Source organism: Sipha flava, unplaced genomic scaffold (assembly GCF_003268045.1).
Source record: "Sipha flava isolate LNK unplaced genomic scaffold, YSA_version1 71_pilon_pilon, whole genome shotgun sequence".
NCBI classification, from domain to species: Eukaryota; Metazoa; Arthropoda; class Insecta; order Hemiptera; family Aphididae; genus Sipha; species Sipha flava.
In genome coordinates, this window is record NW_020273611.1 from 470,543 (window position 1) to 484,321 (window position 13,779).

A 13,779-nucleotide genomic window follows, 5' to 3' on the forward strand; every position below is an offset into this window, starting at 1 on the left:
TCATCTCATGAGATTATAATTATTACAAACAAAATAAAATTATGGAATTATGGCTATATTATCTATGTTATTGTTAAATTAAATAATATAAACCAAATGGAGTTGAATAAAATTAAATAACTTTGGAATTTAATTTTTCTGTTGTTATTGTCTACTGATATAGGCACCTATATAAATATGGATGAAAACAGTGCCGGACTTGAGATTTTTGCACCCCTCGGAACTTCTGAACATGCGCTTTAAATGCCAAGTAAAAATTATCAAAAATAATTAACAAAGTCCTCTATGATCTTGTTAAAAAATAGTCTCCCACAGTAATTTTTTTGTATTCTGATTATGCCTTTTTCCCTTCTGTAGTGACCTTAATAAGTATGTGAAGAACATTTACTTTTAATAGTTACTGTTACGGACATACATAAATGTAGGTTCTTGCAATTACCATTACATAGAGGGGGACCACATAAAATAGTATTAAAAACATTAGAATAACTTTTGTTATAATCAATATATATACCTAATATATAAGTATACAGGGTGATTTTTTTTATCGTGAACCAGTTAATATCTCGGAAAGTATTAGGAATTTTAAACCAATTTTTTTTTTTAACTTTCTAGGTTTTACTATTTTACATTGTGTTACAATTTTGATAATTTTAACGTCCTCCCTTATTTGATAAAACACTATCAACTTTCGATTTTCAAATGTCACTACCTAATTTCGATAACGAAAATTTATAAACATACTGAAAAAAATAATTTTAACGTTTACAGAATTTAATTTCAGTTATCCGTTTGCGACTTATTACCGTTTAAATATTCGTTCAATTTACTGCTACTGGGTAATTTATCAAACCCAACAGTAATAACCAGAAGTCAAAACTGAATGATAACAATTCCCTTAACGGTCATAATCCATATTACAACAGTGAATAAAACGTATTCTGCTAGTAAACACATTTAAAATAAGGGGTCACTCAATTTTTTTCAATAATAAAAAAAAAAAATACCGAGTAAAAAAATACTTGGTAAAATTTACGTAAATTTACTTTTACCCGTCAATTTTACAGGGTAAATTTACTGAGCTCACATATCTAATCATAATAAGGTTAATACTTAATACTAACACGATTACAATTTTATTCAAACATATCCTGCGATAACGCGAAGACGATTTACCAGGAATAACCAAATGCGGGTTGCGTGTATAATGTATAGTGTATAGATATAATATATTAGCAATCGTCCAAAAAAATAAAGAAAATAAAAATAAAAATAAATAATAGTCGATAGACTATCGGTATACGTCCCTGAACTTGGCCCACCCACTTACCAATTAGTGTACAAAATTTGTATCAACACTTAGCAAATTGTTCATTTTTTCTTTACAATTAATTTATGTTTGGGTGGACCAAGTTCAGGCAGCCCACCCAATTTGCAATGTCATCATGAAATGTATGCCAAAGGTTAGCAAGTAGTTAACAAATGATAGCAAACTGATTTTCATAGTTAGCAAATCATTATAACTTACCTAAAAAACGTTATTTATATGAGTGGGCTAAGTTCAGGTTAGGTTAATGCGCAACTGGTCATGATCTTAACTTGTGCCGAGTATAGTTGTTTGTTTACTCGAGATATACAGAGCGTTGATATTGTGTTTTAATTTTGACGTTATAATGTCTTATAGTATATTTTGTATTTTTTTTTTTTTCATATTCGATGTTTTAACTTTTAATATCATAAAAACTAATTATAATTAATAATACTATTATTGTAAATTATATTATTATTTGATAATTGATTGCGTATGAATGGTTAAAAAAGTTTATTACTATTGAGCTCAATGTACAACTGGTAAGCGATATCGTTGGCTATCACCTAACCTGCGCAAATTTAATCAAATTATTTAATTAATTAAAAGTAATCAAATTTATTTGGGAAGTCTTTGTTTAACTCTATGCGTTCAGGTAGTAGTAATGAAAATTCTTTGAAGATGTTTTCAGAACCACTAAATCTATATTCTAGTATAGATAAAATTACATCTAATAAACATCTATAAACTTCACATACATAGCGGTAATTTGCTGAATTTATTCTTTCGTCACTACTCATTTCTCCACACATTCTTTTCTTGCGAGATGTCCGTACTTCTGCTAAATCATGTTCCTCTAAGTCTTGTGTTTCACAAAATAATTTTTGTTTCTGAAAATAGGTTCTCGTTTACAGATTCCGTGTTCATTACTCGTAAATCTTGTATTTGTTGTCGAGTCACTTTAATTAAATGTATTACTTGAATGAAATCAATAGCAGGATTTTGTAAATAATTTGATAATAGTATAGTAATTGAGAATATATTGCGCATCATATGCATTGTAAGAACACATTTAAAAGAATTAAGTTGCTTTAAAAAACTATTAGCTAAATGTTTGTTTTCTTTTGTCAGTTTCTTCAAGGCCAATTTTTTTTAATGTTAAAATAATTGATTTATAAGTAATTTATATAACTTCAAAAGAACGGTCATGGTATGTCTATCTCGTAGCAGAAAAACTTTTTAACCTACGAATACGTTAGTTTTTATATAATTGTTTTTGAAACTCTATATATGTTGCGGTTCTCTTTCTGGCACCTAAAAATGTTACCAAACTACTAATTGTACCAAAAAAGTCTTGAGCACATTCAGTTGCTTCACAACAATCAACAACTGCTAAATTTAAGCAATGTGCACTACACCATACATGTAATTAATTACTATAAAATACAATATCCAATGTATTTAAAGTATACAATAGTATTATTAAATCAATATACGAGTAGGCTTACTATGTTAAGATGATGGTGGGTGATAGGAATCAAAATCTAAAATATAACTTTGGTATCCACATGTTAAAACTTAGGGAAGAACCTATCTAAACCACTGCTGTGTAAAAAATTATCAGCCTCTTCTCCCCCCCTCCTAAGAAAAATCCTGGCTACGCCACTGGATTATATGCAGTGTCAAAAAAAAAAAAATCCAGTTTAAAATAAAAATGTTAAGGTAATATTGTAAGATGATTTACATAGATCCCTGCATTAATTTTATTTTGGGTCATTATTAACTGTAGGTGCCTTAAGGTCGATTCACACATATCAGTCACGTGACAGTGACGTTTTCAATCAGAGACAGTCAAGTTACCAACGATTTTGACTGATCAGTCATGTATGTTTCACACATATCAGTCACCGAGATCGGTCAGTTCCGAGATATCGGGTCAGTTGTGTTGAGTCTGATAACATGTGTATTTTATACACATTACATATAATATTTTTTGATTATTTATTTATTTTAATAATATTAATTAAATAATACTGCGCATTAACTACGTCAATATGGCAAATTTTACTGACGAAGAACTATGTATAGTTGCAATAATTTTGGATGAGGAAACTGAGTTATCAAATCCAAAGAAACGAAAATGGGTGCATGAGGCATGGCAAAAAAGAGAAAGTGAAGGAGAGTTCTTGACACTATACAAAGAATTGATTGAAAATGAAACTAAATTTTATCAATATTTTAAAATGTTTGAATATTGTTTTAACACATTACTTGATAAAGTCTATGTATATTTAAAGAAAAAAGATACGCATTGGAGAAAAACTATAACACCAAAAGATCGTTTAGCAGTTTGCTTAAGGTGAGTTAAAAATTACTTAATAATAAAAATAAAATTATAAATTAATTTATATTAAAAATTTACTGTTTAGGTAGGTAGATACTATTTTAATTTTTCAAATAAACTTAATATGTTAATAATTGTAAATCATTTTATTACTACTAATCAGATTGATGATTTTGATAAAAATTTTGCAAGTTCTGGAATGATGGTGATGAGGTATTTTGATCTGTTGGAATGGGTTCATTGAATTCTTCACAGGGTGATGGTAATGGAGTGGTTGATGGCATTGATGATGTAGAAGATGAACTTTGACTACATTTTCTCTACAATTGCCTTTTACTACAATATAACATAACATTTTTTCAAAATTATATATTTTAACGAATTTTTATTGAAATTATATTAGTTGTGTAGTCAAAATAATTTTATAGTTTTGAAATATTTTAATGAAATTCATGCTATGGATAAACACTAGAAATTTTCGATTTTCTCAAACTAGATGAATTTTTTTTCGTTTCGAAGGTTAGGTTAGGTTAAAACAAAAGTTATTGATTATTAAAAGTTCAATCTACCTCAATGAGAAAATTGGTTCTTTTAATATATCAATCAACTTAAGAAATATAAACTGATTTATTCGACCTCGTTCACTCAGAATCATTTTCTCGGTGGTACATTGTTTTTTAATTCACTAGATCAACACAGCCAGGGCCAGTTATAGCTCTTTCAACGGCCAGTGCAAGAATTATTTTGGCATTCTTCCCTCTTAAACAACTTTAACTAAATTTGGGGAACTGAAGAGGCCCTTCGTAATCAAAAATGATCGAAATAATTTTTCAAATTACCATACTTGCCACATAATTTAATGATTGTTAATCATACAGAGAACAAAATAATTATAATTACTAATAGTTTATAAAACTGTAATTTCACCTACAAGCGCAGCCACTACTTCCATGATGATATAATAATAAATAATTATAGAGATCAAATTAATTTATATTAAATCACATTGTGAAAATTATTATTCTTTCTACCCATAATGGATAGCCATAGTAGATTTGCGTCGCCAACATTTAATTCAATTTATTTATAATTTTAACGTTTTTCGCGTGCCCTTCTGATTTTGACGCCATGTACCGTTGCACGCATTGATCGTATCTAAAACTGGCCCTAAATATAGCAATACCATTCATCCATCCTTGTATTTCACTGACCTATAAGGTATATCTATAGGAGGCTCGCTTTTTTATTATAAATCCAACTATTTTTTTTTTTTTTTTTTTTTTAAATAAGTTAAGAATTATCAATGCACATTATATTTTATATCAAAATGATTTTTGTATTAAATATTTTATATTATAATGTTATAAAAAAATTATACTTATAGTCGAACTATTGCTTACTAAATATATCTTAATCATTGGAAGAGAAGATGTAACTTTAAGTCTAATTTTATTAATCGCTTGTCAATTAGGCATAAAATGTAACATTTTTTTATATTTTAATTATTTAGTATACTTATGTTTTAAGGGACGTGAGAACTAAAAAATTTAGTATACCTTAGTAGTGAACAAGCCTTAGCCGATTTGGCAGAATTTATTGTAAATTCCATTTACAGCTAAGTGGATATCATTTGGAGGGTCATATGCAGGATCATTATCTGTCTGGTTGAGAATGAAATATCCACATCTCATACATGCTACAATTTCCTCAAGTAATCCTTTGTTGGCCAAAGTAAATTTTAAAGGTACTAAATATCTTACAAGTAGTAAAATCGTTTCTACAATAGCTACATATTTTGTTTTCATTGAATATTTTGAAGTAATCATCAAATCGTTATCTACTAACAGTCAGGAATGCGTTTTACAAATTAAAAAAGCCAATCAGAATATAAATCTTCTCCTTAAAACCAATATGGGGGCAGAAATAATTGAAAGAAAATTCAAGTAGGTATAATTTAAATTAATATTAAATTAACTAAATTTTTAAGTACCTACTAAAATATCTATTATGTAATTGCACGGATATTCGACTACTGTTACTTTTACCTTGAATTAAAAACTTCAATTTATTTAATCTTATAATATTTTAGATTGTGCGATAAACTAGATAGACACAACAAAAAAGATGTAGCGGTTTTATATCAAAGTCTGGCTTATAATTTCGCAGGAGTCGTGCAATATAACGGTAATAACAGATATTATATAAACCCTGAGCGGTCCTTGTTAACAATGCCACATTTATGTGATATTATGATTGACGAATCTATACCGACATCAGTAAGTACCTATTTTTTATTTTATGGGTAAATTATATGCATAAGATGATATGTGTCTCATAAAGATTTAATAATAGCAATATATCTTTTAAAAACAAATATCGGTATTTAAGTTGTTTCACTTATTAAGATAATTTTTAATTTATATAATAAAGATAAAAATCATGTTCAATAAAATATATAAAGAAAACCATACAAAATAATTTTGTATATTATATATCCAATTACAATTATTATGATTGAATATAATGCAATAAGAACTAATCGTGGGACATATTTATTTATACTAATTATTAGGGAACGGATTTATATGTAATAAAAATCCAGAATTATTTACATATTTATGTAAGTATAATTTATAAAATATGTGCTAAAAATATCCAAATATGTGGGGGGAAAAAAGTGATTATTATTATTAAATTATCAAAATGATTTGTTGCATTGAATTGTTACAATATCTTTTAAATTATCAAATGTTTAATGTCGCCTATTAGGTATCAAAATATTTTTAAAACGACTAAATTATCGTTTCATATCAACCGATGTATAAAAGCATATTTCAAGTGCGTACTATCAGAAGGCGATGATTCCAAATTTTTATAAGGATGTCTGCCACTCATTATGTCATTGATTGTTTTAAAATCAATATTGCTTGGAATTTTTTTCTGTAACAGCATGAATTTTCTTTTTTACAACATCTATTGGTCCGCTTACGAGTTTTAATCGCTGATTCAATAATTTGCAAACTATCATTTGGGGACATATTTTTTATTAATAATTTTGTTAAATTATTTTCAATGTTTCATTTAGCATAATATTTAGAGCTTTTCCAATAGCGATAGAAGTTTCTGGATCTAATTTTGAAATAATTTCTTGTATTTTCATACGAAGAAGACAAATGAATGATGAAATGATAAAAATATGTTTAAAAATATTTAAAAATTAGTGAAATATGTAAAAATATGTAATTATACCAAAATATGTAAAAATATGTAAAATAAAAGTATCATCATTTTAATAGGAATTATTTAAATCATAAACATTTCTTATCAAATCTTAAATATCTCGTTTTAATAAAAATATGCATTTACATATAAATGCGTTCCCTACTAATTATGTATTTTGGGTGTGTTTTTATTCATAATAATTCATATTTGTTCATCTCAGTAACGTACTTTTTTTGTATGGGGGGAGGGGAGGGAGAAATGTATGCATTTTTCACAGTCTAGAGTTTAACTATTCAAAAGTCAGCACATCATCAAAACATAAGTGCATTATTTGTATAACCATTTGCATGTTGGAAATCAGAAAAATAAAACGTGTGCTATACGGGCATTTACGTACAAAGTAAAATTCATTACATTTTCGAACTGGTTTGACGTTCCTCTCCTCCCACATTAATCGGCACTTTGGTAAAACGAACCGCCAAATCGACAATTTAATAAAAGCATACCGAAAGGTACCGACAACCCTACTTTATGAAAAACTGAAATTATGTCACTGTTTCATCTATAAAAGTTTTATCTGAAAATTAAAATAAATATATTAATAAATTATAATCACATATTTTCCAAACGTAAGAGTTGAAATAAAATGTTACATTCATACATACGAGTACGTATTCAGTATTTGGCACACATTATTATTTTACTAGAACAACTTACATTTTATTTTTCATATACCTTTTGTACCTACATTATCAAAAATTGTAAAGAGAACGTAGTCATATAAAAAAATTATTAATGCTAACACATTGTCGTAGGTATATATCAGTCATATCATCAGTACAACATTCCGTATAGTAAATTACTGAGGAATTTTTAACTGGCTATAATAACAAAACTTTTATTAATGTTATTAATTTGTTTTTAGTTAGATAGATATGCAGTTGTCAACAGTAAACTACTACCCATCGATAATACAGATTGTCTAGACCATATTTACTCAAAGTCAATAGATCTTTATTCTAATACGGATTTGTATAATGAAGCAGCCATGGGTTAGTACCTAATTTTTAAATTTGTTATGTAGAACTATGAGTGAAATTTTATAAGTGTATTCTATACTTCGAGTTCTTCTATAACTTTTTACTTCGACTACATTATTTTCTTAAATTACTCATTGTTAGGGTCTATATAGAGTATGAAAAAGGAAACCTAAATCAAAAAAAGGTGAATGGTAATCAATCAAGCAATCATTACACTGAAAACAATGCGAATACTGCGTCTTAATACTATATGTCATTTAGGTTCTACAATTCTACATTCAAAATAGTTTTGATAAAATAAATAATTTAATTTCAATATTATTAATTTGTTCTAAGAAACCAAAAAATTAATAACTTAGATAGAAGATAGACTAATAATATATGAAAATAATAATTAAAAATGTATCTTTCATCAAATAATTATTATTTTATTTTCGTAATATAACTAAATTTAATCATATATTATGTACATTTATAAAGAAAGACAGTGGATATACCAGACATGCACAGAATTTGGTTTTTATCAAACATTCGATCAAGTTGATTATGAGTTTGGTCATAGTTTTCCAATATAATTTTTTATTGATATGTGCACTGATATTTTTGGAAAATCGTAAGTTGATTTCTATAAAAATAATTTAAACTTTAATGGAATATTCAATATACATAAATGCATATGTATATACTGCATATTAAATTTATAAACACCTATGAAGTAATACAAAAATCTATAGGTATAATTCATGATCAAAGAATATAAGTAATATTAATAATAATAAAAATATAAAATACTAGTTTCCGTAATTATGATTTTGACAATACAATCTGAATTTATGACTTATACTATTGATTTAAAGTAAACAATTACGTCATTCTATTATTAAAATTAATTTTCAACAATAGTAATAACAACTATTAATATTTGTTGTTGTTGAAAACCGGCTTTTATCAAGTTGAATGCAAACGATTATAATTTACAGCTAGACATTGGTTACGTCTCCGTATAAATTTCTAATTTTAACGATAGGATAACGTAGGTATATTCGTTAATTTTAAAATTCATATTTATACTATATATTGTTTAGAAATCACTAAATAAATCAATTATAAAATTAAAACATTTACTTTTGAATATAACAAAATGAATAAAATGAAACAAATTTTTTTTTATACAACTTATTATTTATATGCATTTTTTTTAATTAGTATAAGCGTGTAATAGCTTAAGAATAGATTGGGCTCGGAAAATATTCGAGGACTTATCCTCGATCTTTGACTAATTAATGTATTACTAAAGACATTTTTTTCGTTTAGATATAATTCGACGCTATTGTCGGAATCGATTAAAAGAACTAATATAATGTATGGTGAATTAAACATAAGAACGAGTCGAGTAATTTTTGTACACGGATCGATTGATCCATGGCATGCGTTGGGTATTACTCGATCAAGAACAAAAAATAATATTGCAATTTTTATTAACGGTAAATATAATTACTAAAACTTTATTTTTTTTTTTATAAAATATGAAAATAATTTTTTTTAAATAATCGTAATTTTTTTTTTTTAGGAACCGCTCACTGTGGAGATATGTATCCTTCGTTAGAGACAGATTCACCACAATTAGCAAAAGCTCGTGCAACGATAAGAACATATTTGAAAAAGTGGTTAATGGAAGATGACTTCGTTGATTCAACTTAATTCAACAGTTGCGCAATAGTTATTGGGCTAATATATCTTTTATATTTATATATTATTTGTTATTTTATGTCAAAGTTAATTTTATAAATTGGTGTGTATGAGAGAACAGTGCACACGTAATTCCTTTGTTTACTTGTTCAATTTAAAATTACCAATAATTAAAAAATATTCAAATGATAAGATAATTGATGAACATCGAGTTTCAACAAATTAATGCTCTTACAAGCTTATATCATTTAATACATATAATAATCATAAGTTTATAACATTCAATATACAGTAGAAACTGCTTATTAGGAAAATTGTTGGACCAAGGTGAAATGTGTCAATTAACCGATTGTTTCTAATAAGTGATTAGTTTTATTTATTAAGAAAAAAATTTATAATTAAAAAAAAATGTATATGTTAAGTAAAATATGCGTTTATCGTAGTCGGTTGTTTTGCGTCGAGTAACTAGATGATCATGGTTTCGTAAGAATAATGTTGCTCAAAGCCTTTTTCATCTACACGGTGCAAGACTGCTCTCCTGAGGATACTTAGAATTTCAAAAATTTCTTTATTTTATGGAGATGCCTTGCTTTTTTCTACTTCGTCGTTAGTGACAGCATGTTAAATTGTTTAAGGATTCATAACCGCATTACAGATATTTTCTTTTGTTGGAACCTCTGCAACATTGAGGTATGAGTCCACATAGATCCAATCTTCGTACACTTGTTCCAAGAGTTCGACTGATTTTTATCATAACGACATAAGATAAAGTACATTGTAATTACAATACAATGTAATATATGTAGCGTGTAACATTTATGTAATTGATGATATGATTAATATTTACAAAGCAATTAAAGATTTAAATTAATTTTATAAAAATATTGTTAATGTTAAATCGATAATTATAAAACAAAATTGTTAAATTTATTTTTTTCCGTATTGATTTCTATATATTATATGTCTACATATCGTATTTTCAAATTTTTCGTTGAGGGGTGGTTTAAAATTTTTCTAAAAAAAATGAATTTATAATAATATAAAAAATACGTATAAGCTAAGAATTAATAATTATTGTATTATTATACAAATATTTTAATACAAACATTACACCACATGATAAAAATTATTGTTCTCTTACTCTGTATCTTCGTAGCAAGTAATTTAAGACCTTCTGAGGAGATCCGAGATCCCTCCCCCTCACGAAAATAAGCAACTGTTTGTTACATTAGGCAAGACAAACATTAAAATTTCAAACCTAATGATGGAATAGTTCTAGTGGTTCTAGTATACCGTCTGTTTTTTACGACTGCAGCAATAGGTAGTATTGTACGTAGTACTGTAGCCCACGTAAACGGTGGGTAATGCTGGTAATTGCCTTCATTACATGGATAAATTGTATAGATATGTGCTAACATCGCACAACCTTTGACGTGAAAGATTTTTTAAAATTCAGACGGCTCATAGCCGCAAATCGAATTTTGAACCAACAATCCGGAAAACTAAATAATAATGTTCCCCGCGGCAGAATACATTTATCATTAAAGAGGTCGGTGTTGGTCATTTATTAAGGAGTAAAATTTAGGCAATTAAATTCACATGTTGTATCGGTGGCGCATCAACCGTGCATGAATGTAAGTGTGTAAATCGATATTAGTGTGCGTGAGCTATAATAAGATAAAATTAGATAATTACACTAGCTGCGCGTTATCGGATGTGTATCTATTTGTATATTATACGTCTTATTAGTCCATGCATTATCGTTTTATAGAATTACTGTTATGAATTGTGTTTATTATTATTATCAACTGGAGATCACAATAATTGACCGAATTCTCTTGCTTTCTACGATCAACTCTTATTCATAATCCAATATTACGTATTATATGACGAATTGTGTGTGTTTTTTTATTTTGTCGCAAATAATACAAGATATAGAAAACAAAAAAAACTATTCAAATAAAAAAAAGAATGTAACAACTTATCGAAAGAAAAAAGGACGGAAACATATGAGATAAGTACTATATGTATAAAAAATAGAACACTGCTACTAATATAGTAATATACTATACAGTGGTTAGTGAATCATATTGTAAACAAATTAATACATTAATTATACTTAATAATGTTTATGAAATATTAATTATTTCTTTTATTTACCTATGTTTAGTTTTGGTTTAAAAAATAAAACAGAAAATGTTTCTAAAACACAATGTAGTTCTAAAAAATTAGATACACCATCAACGAGTAGCCATTCAACAGACAAAAACGTGTCTTATGGTCTTAACCAATTTTAAGTTATGTATATATATATATACCGTATATCCACTTGCTTGCAATTTTTCCAACAGTTTTTTTGTTTTTAGATTTAATGTTGAGGGTCAACGTATAGTTGATATGGGTTATGTATTTAAACAAATTTCTGAAATCAACCATAAACCATTTGGTTGTAATTTAAATAATTTACTTTTGGTCGAAGAGCGCAAAACTGGATTTTAAGTGAATTCTTGTTTACATGTAACATGTGTCACAGACATGTGATTATTAAATCCGAAAAAAATCAAATTTTTAAAAATAAAAAATAATGGTGATCTGCAGTTGGACAAAAATCATAATTATTACTACCAGGTTCAGGGACAATTAAGAGTAGCCAATAAATGCTCATGTTATTTTGTAGTTTGGACTCCAAAAGGTAATAAACAATAATATATTATAACATGCTCTTTTTTTAATTCACAGTTTAAATATATATGGTTTTTGTTTTTAGATATGTTTTTAGGAATAATAATGCGTGATGACGACTAGGGGCGTAATTAGGGGGGGGATTAGGGGGATGGATCCCCCAAAACTTTTTTTATGTAATTTTTTTTTATTTATTATATTGTGATAATATGATTATTATCAATATTATTATTATTACGATTACTATTATTATTATTATTATTATTATTATTAACATTAAAATTTAAATTATTAAACATTTTGTTATGGTGGGGTGGGGGGGTTGCTGTATGAGGAGTACAGATTTTGCTAAAACCTATAATCCCCCCCCTAAAACCAAATTCCTAATTACGCCACTGATGACGACTTCTGGAAGGATAAAAAATGGAAACACAATTGGCCGAATTTTATAATTGTCATTTACTAAAAGAAATTATAAATCCTACAATTTTAAAATAAATTGCAATTTTTTAAACTATTATTATTGTAATTATTAGTCGTGAATTATTAACATGTACTAGTTTATATTTTATTTAGATCAATTTTTACGATAATAATATAATAATATATATAATGGACGGCTGTTATAATTTGTAACTGATAAACGGGTGCTATTTTTTTATTATTATAATAAAGTGTAAATAATTAAACTATAAGAATTTGTCTTACGTATTTATTACTTTAAGTAAAACAAAATAATTTAGGGAATAACAATTGAACAAAAGAAATTGGTGTTCTAGAGCGCGGACTGACCAACGTATGTGATATGGTGCGCTAGTGAAGACTGACGGTACCGAGGTCTGATACGGTCGTACGGAAAAATGCAACGGCCGTCGAAGCTTGCTCTTATTCCGAATATAATATACAATGCCGTATTGTCAATAGCAAATTATTTTTAACCTTATCGAGAACTACGATACACAATTTATACTGGTTGTGTGCGGTGACAAACACGCAGATAAGGATATTTACGCACACTCACGCACAAGTCAGTTATCGACTTTGAGCATTATTTTTCGAATTACTGTTTACATGAACTAAAAAGCTTTTACGGGGAAAACTCTCACGACACAGTTATTTGTCGGATTTTGATCAATTTTTTTTTCTGAAAAATGAGAACATTTTGCAGGTCAAATTAAAGCCCGAATTTTCATTTTACTTTGAATAGTGCTAGAAAATTACATTTGAAAAAAAGCAGATATTGTGCATTATTGGAATTATTAGATTTTTTAATTATAATTTTGAAAATTATGTTTTGATCCGACCTGCGAAATATTTTCTTCTTTCGAATAAAAAAAAAAAAAAAAAAAAATTAACAAAATTCGACAATTCTATAGGACGTGAGAGTTTTTCCTGTAAGACATGTTTTTGTATATTAAAACCGCACTGGCTCCGACCCATTAATTCCAACGAACGTGCCGCGAAAACATCTATGGTATACACGCAAGATACAG

At 27.3% G+C, this 13,779-nt stretch overlaps 1 pseudogene; it reads left to right on the forward strand.

The window, feature by feature from the left end:
* Window positions 1-3,581: 3,581 nt before the first annotated feature.
* Window positions 3,582-9,634, forward strand: LOC112692247 (annotated as a pseudogene).
* The last annotated feature ends 4,145 nt before the right edge of the window (window positions 9,635-13,779 follow it).